Source organism: Peromyscus californicus, unplaced genomic scaffold (genome assembly GCF_007827085.1).
Source record: "Peromyscus californicus insignis strain IS unplaced genomic scaffold, ASM782708v3 Scaffold_4__1_contigs__length_199733344, whole genome shotgun sequence".
In the NCBI taxonomy this organism is placed as follows: Eukaryota; Metazoa; Chordata; class Mammalia; order Rodentia; family Cricetidae; genus Peromyscus; species Peromyscus californicus.
This window is the reverse complement of record NW_026294562.1, coordinates 153,939,182-153,945,505: the sequence shown is the minus strand read 5'-3', so window position 1 is coordinate 153,945,505 and position 6,324 is coordinate 153,939,182.

Here is a 6,324-nt window from a genome sequence, read left to right as displayed (position 1 = left end):
CATTTTCTTATGACATTTTTGTCTTTGGTATTTTCTTTGACTGATGAATTTATTTCCTGTATTGTATCTTCTACATCAGAGATTCTTTCTTCCATCTCCTGTATTCTGTTCATTATGCTTGCATCTGTGTTTCCTGTTTGTTTACTCAGATTTTTATTTCCAGCATTCTGTCTGTTTCTGTATTCTTCATCATTTCTATTTCACTTTTCAGGACTTGAACTCTTTCCTTCACATATTTAATGGCTTTTCCATGTTTTTCTTGGTTTTCTTTAAGGGATTTATTTATTTCTTCTAATTTTTGTTTGTCTTTTCCTCAGTTTCTTTATTGATTTCTTCCAGTTTTTTGTTTGTCTTTTTCTCAATTTCTTTAAGGGAATTTTTCATTTCCTCTTTAAAGGCCTCTACCATCTTCATGAAATTATTTTTAAGGTTTGTTTCTTCTGCTTCTTTTATATTGTGATGTTCAGGTCTAACTGTTGTAGAAGGGCTAGGTTCTGGTGATGCCATATTGCTCTTTATGTTGTGTGTGATTTTGCACTGGCATCTACCCATCTCTTCCTCCAATAGGTGCAAGAGGTGTCTGTGTCTGAGTGAACTGCTGTTGGTCCAATCTGTGCTTGCTGTGTCTATGTCTCAAGGGGGTCCTCTGTGTACAATCTTAGCTCTTGGTCTAATTGGAGCTGGAAGATTCTGTATCTCAGGGAGCTACTCTTGGTCCAATATAACTAGCTGATTCTGTATCTCAGGAAGCCTCTTTTGGTCCATTGAGAGCTGGCAGAATCTGTGTCTCAGGAAGCCACTCTTGGTCCAATGAGAGCTGATGGATTCCGTGTCTCAGAAAGTTAGTTACTCTTGGTCCAATGAGAGCCCTTTGTCCAATGAGAGCTGGCAGATTCTGTGTCTGAGGAAGTTACTGGGGTCACAGGCAGATGGGTATTGGGTATGGCATGGGTCTTTTACATTGCAAGTTATAATGGGGGGTTTGGGTTGCTGGCCTGCAACTGGGGCAGAGTTGGGTAGGGGTTCCTGGGTACTGCTCAATCAAGGATTTGACAGGGATGCATAAGACAATGGGGAAATGAAGAAACAGCTTGCATCTATCTTAAGCTTAAAAGTCAAATTAAAGTAAAGTCAAACTAGGTTCAGTCCTGTTTATGATTAAACCTCTGCTTCTTAAGGATTGAGTTATGTCTAATCTGTAATCGTAAGTTCAAATGGTTCTGTACTGACTGCTCCAGGAATGATAATCAGGTCTTTGTTTCAAAAAGTTGTTTATAACCACCATGCAAAACTACCTTTGCTTCAAAAGGTCACATGACCACCTATGACTACTTTGTTATGACTACCTGTTGTGATTACCTTGTTTTGACCACATGTTATATTCTGATCCTGCAACCCTGCCTATTTCCCCCATTTGGAAACACCCTACACTTGAGATCTATAAAAGCCTTGTCTTCCTCACATCCAATGCTGATTCTTGAGCCCCATCTTAGGGATCAGCAACCTATGTACATGAAGAAAAATGCTTGCTTCAATTTATTGCTAGCTTTAATTAATTTGGCCATGATGATTTGGGTCAGTGGTCTTTTTCCTCCCATCTTTGGGATTAATATTAGCACCTCTGAACAGAACTGTGACTTTTATTTTACTTCATCAATATAAAGACCTGTATTGGCCCACCAACCTCATTAAATGTAGATTTTAGTGTGTGTACCAGTTCGTATAACCTACTTCATAAAATTTGTTAATTTTTTTTATTCTCAGTGTGTAAATGCTGTGAATTTTAAGCATTTTTCTATGAGGCAGAGCCAGGCGGATCTCTGTGAGTTTGAGGCCATCCTGGGCTACCAAGTGAGTCCCAGGAAAGGCGCAAAGCTACACAGAGAAACCCTGTCTCGAAAAACCAAACATATATATATATTTCATTTGGAAGACAAGAAGGACAAGTACATTGAAGGCTGTGGGAAAAATGGTATGTTTTGGATGTGGCTTAACTGTGTCCACCAAGTAGTGTACACTAGTTCAGCAAGGGTGATGGCTTTGGGAGAATCTGTGGGGATTTTAAGGGGTTAATCCTAATGGCTGGTCCTTAGGGGACTTAGTCTTGGGTTCATATGTGACCTATAGTAGTGTTTGAGGGTTGTCATAAAAGGAGCATAACTTGGGTCTCATTGCTTCCTGTATGGAGACAGGATCTTTATCTGCACATGCTCCAATATCTATCTAGCCTTGGCAATGCCCAGAACCCTGCAATACATGAGATGTTCAAAATAATGTAGTCTCAGTGGGGTCTATAGCATAGATAATTTTGTTTTAACAACATCAAGTACCCTTTCTGTTAATGTATTATATCAGTGTGGAGGTTCACATGACTGCAGGGTAGATAGAGGGTACATCACTATATTATCTATAATTTCCAATTTTGTTTTACTCTATAATTAATTTTGATTAAAATGTTACAGAACAGCTGAAAAGTTGGTGTGTGGAATTGAATCCTTATATGTATGTCACCATTATTATGAGTAAAGTCATTTGAGTGGTAGGGGAGGTGGTTTGCTAGACCCATTACCATAAAGAATTAAAAGCATTCATATACGCCACTACAATTAAGCAAAATTTAAAAATTTGTCATATTTTCTTCTACTTTTCCTTTGAAAAAGATAAATAAAATTTAGAAGGAGATGTAGGGTCTCACTTGTGTTTCTGCTTCCACAGTCCACTTCAGAATTTCTAAACTAGATAAGAATCATTCTCTTCCACATGGAACTGGATGCTAAAAGAAAAATTCCTTATGAACATTGAGATAGCATACAGCTGAATTCTTCCACTGGTAAGAAACTTGGCTAGAATGTGAAAACATGCATCATAAAATAACACAATGATATATTAATGCTAAATAATAACAAGGTACAAGTGACACGCAGAATTAAAATCAAGCTATCTTAGAACATGTTTCCTTAGTCCACCCTCTACACTACAGATATAAAAATTTATAGTTAATTTTTATCTGAAGAATAAGGTTTTTAACTCATGTGAAGATAGAAGCTCATCCATGTTTTCAAATTTGCTGTATACAGAAACACAAACACAGAAATCAAGATATACCAGTTTGAGGCATAACCCAAGACTCTGTATCCTACTTCAGAGAATTGCTCATTGATTGATGTCTATTGTTGGTTTCTTCACAATAGTATTAAATAGAAAAAGCCTAGATAGCATTCAGCTAAAGAATGAATGATGAAAATGTTGTTCATATACATATGGTATATTATTCATCTATAAAAAATATGAAAATTTAGGTAAATGGATGGAGTTGCAAATGATACTTCTGAAGGAGATAACCCCAACACAGAATGTCAAATGTCACATTCTCCATTGTGTATGTAGATAACACATTGATTCTTCAGATATTTGTGTTTAAATTGGAGTAACTATATAATTGAGGAAACTGGTAAGGGGCTGTGTGGGTAATAGGGCAGGAGAATTCAAGAGCAGGTGTTATGAAGGGGAAGGAGAATAATGGGACACAAAGTTTGAATGAAATAGAGGAGGGGAGGGCAGGGAAGAGATGGGAAACTGAGAAGTGTACCTAACATCAAATACCTTTGAAAAAGGCACATGGAAACCCACTACCATAGTCACATTTATATACATATATATGTATATATACATATATACATATATATGTATATATACATTTGTAATGGAGTTACTCGACAGTGGAGGAGACAATGTCTCCCCAGACAATATAGGCTGTCAAAAATGATGCTCAGTGCTAGTTATAGGTTACCCCTTTTTAAGTTGTTGATCAGCAGGGTTCTATAGGCTCCCAATCCCAAACACTGCAGGTTATTGCTAATGACCTTGATAGTTCTCCAGAACTTGATGCTAAGATGCTATTGATGATGATATCACATACTTGAGTCACAGAGCATGGAGAAATCAAGGTGATTTATTCTGGCTTAGATTTTGAAGGTCTATTCCACCATGGTGGGGAGGCATGGCAGCAGGAGTTTGAGGCTGGCTTGTCACATTGAATTGTCAGTTTAGAAGCAGAGAGTGAGCAAGAAGAGAGGCCCCTTCTTTTTCAGTGACCCACTTCTGCCAGTGAGACTCCACCTGCTGAAAGTGCTACACCCTTCCCATCTGCCACTCCAGCTGGGACCAAGTGTTCAAATGCAGAACCTGTGGGACACTTCACATTGAAACTGCCACAGTCTAACATTAACAGATTGATGGATGAGCCTTTCTCACAAAAGTATCCCCTCATACTCCAGGCTCGAGTATAGAGGTTCAGTTGACATCAGTCCCCTTCTAAGCTTCAGTTCTCCATGTCCAGGAGGTCCAGGTCCCACTGCCTGGGATCTCCCAAACAGTTCAAGATCATTAACTGTCTCACTTATCCAGAGGGCCTGGTGCAGTTCCAGGGAGGCTCCTCAGCTATTGGTTCCCAGTTCATGAGTTTTTGCTAGTTTGGCTATTTGTCCCTGTGCTTTTTCCAATCATGGTCTCAATATCTCCTGATCATATAATCTCTCTCTCACTGATTGGACTCCTGGAGCTCCACCTGGGGTTTGGCCATGGATCTCTGCACCTGTTTCCACCAGTCACTGGATGAGAGTTCTATCATGACAGTTAGGGTGTTTAGCCATCTGATCACCACAGTAGGTCTGTTGAGGCACTCTCTCGACCATTGCCAGTAGTATATAGTGGAGGTATCTTTGTGGATTTCTGGGGACCTCTCTGGGACTCTGCTTCTTCCTATTCCCGTGGGATCTTCATTTATCATGGTGTTTCTTTCCTTGTTCTCCCACTCTGTTCCTGATCCAGCTGGGATCTCCTGCTCCCCTAAGCTCTCTTTTCCCCAACCATTGCCCTCCATTACCCTCCCTCACCCCCAGTTTACTCATGTAGATCTCATCCATTTCTCTGTCATTGGGCAATCGCTGTGTCTTTCTTAGGGTCCTCTTTACTAGGTAGCCTCCCTGGAGTTGTGAGTTGCACTCTAGTTATCCTTTGCTTTACATCTAGTATCCACTTATGAGTGAGTACATACCATGTTTGTCTTTCTGAGTCTGGGTTACCCCCACTCAGGATGATATTTTTTGTTCCATTCATTTGCCTGCAAACGTCATGATGTCATTGTTTTTCTCTGCTGAATAGTACTCCATTGTATATATGTACCACATTTTACTTATCAATTCTTTAGTTGAAGGGCATCTAGGTTGTTTCCAGGTTCTGGCTCTTACAAATAATGCTGATATGAGCATAGTTGAGCAATTGTCCTTGTAGTAAGATTCAGCATTCCTTGGGTATATGCCCAAGAGTGGTATAGCTGGGTCTTGAGGGAGGTAAGTCCCTGAAGAAAGAAATTGAAGAAGTTATCAGAAAATGTAAAGATCTACCATGCTCCTGGATATGTAAGATTAACACAGTAAAAATGACAATCTTACCAAAAGCAATCCATAGATTCAATGCATTCCCCATCAAAATCCTGACACAATTCTTCATAGTCCTTGAAAGAATAATCTCAACCTCATATAGAAAAACAAAAAATCTCAGGATAGCCAAAAGAATCCTGTACAATAAAACAACCTCTGGAGGCATCATGATCCCTTATTTCAAGATCTACTATAGAGCTACAGTAATAAAAAAAACATCTTGGTACTGGCATAAAAACTGACTTGTGGACCAATGGAACTGAACTGACGACCCTGACATAATCCACACACCTATGAACATACGATTTTTGACAAAGAGCCAAAACTGTACCATGGAAAAAAGAAAGCATCTTCAACAAATGGTGTTGGCATAACTGGATGGCAACATGTAGAAGACTGCAAATAGATCCATATATGTCACCATGCACAAAACTCAAATCTAAGTGGATCAAAGACCTCAGTATAAATCCAGGTACTCTAAACCTCATGGAAGAGAAAGTAGGAAGTAGTCTTGAGTGCACTGGCACAGAAGATCACTTCCTAAACACCAGTAACACAGACACTGAGAGCAAAAATTAATAAATGGGACCTCTTGAAATTGAGAAGCTTTTGTTGGGAAAAAGGACATGGTCAATAAGACAAAACAGCAGCCTATAGAATGGGGAAAGATCTTCACCAACTCTAAGTCTGACAGAGGGCTGATCTCCAAAATATATAAAGAACTCAAGAAATTAGACATCAAAATACCCAACAGTCCAATTAAAAAAGAAGCTATAGAGTTAAAGGGAGAAATCTCAACAGAAGCTCAAATGTCTGAAAGACGTTTAAGGAATTGCTCAGCATCCTCAATCATCAGGGAAATGCAAATTAAAACAACTATGAG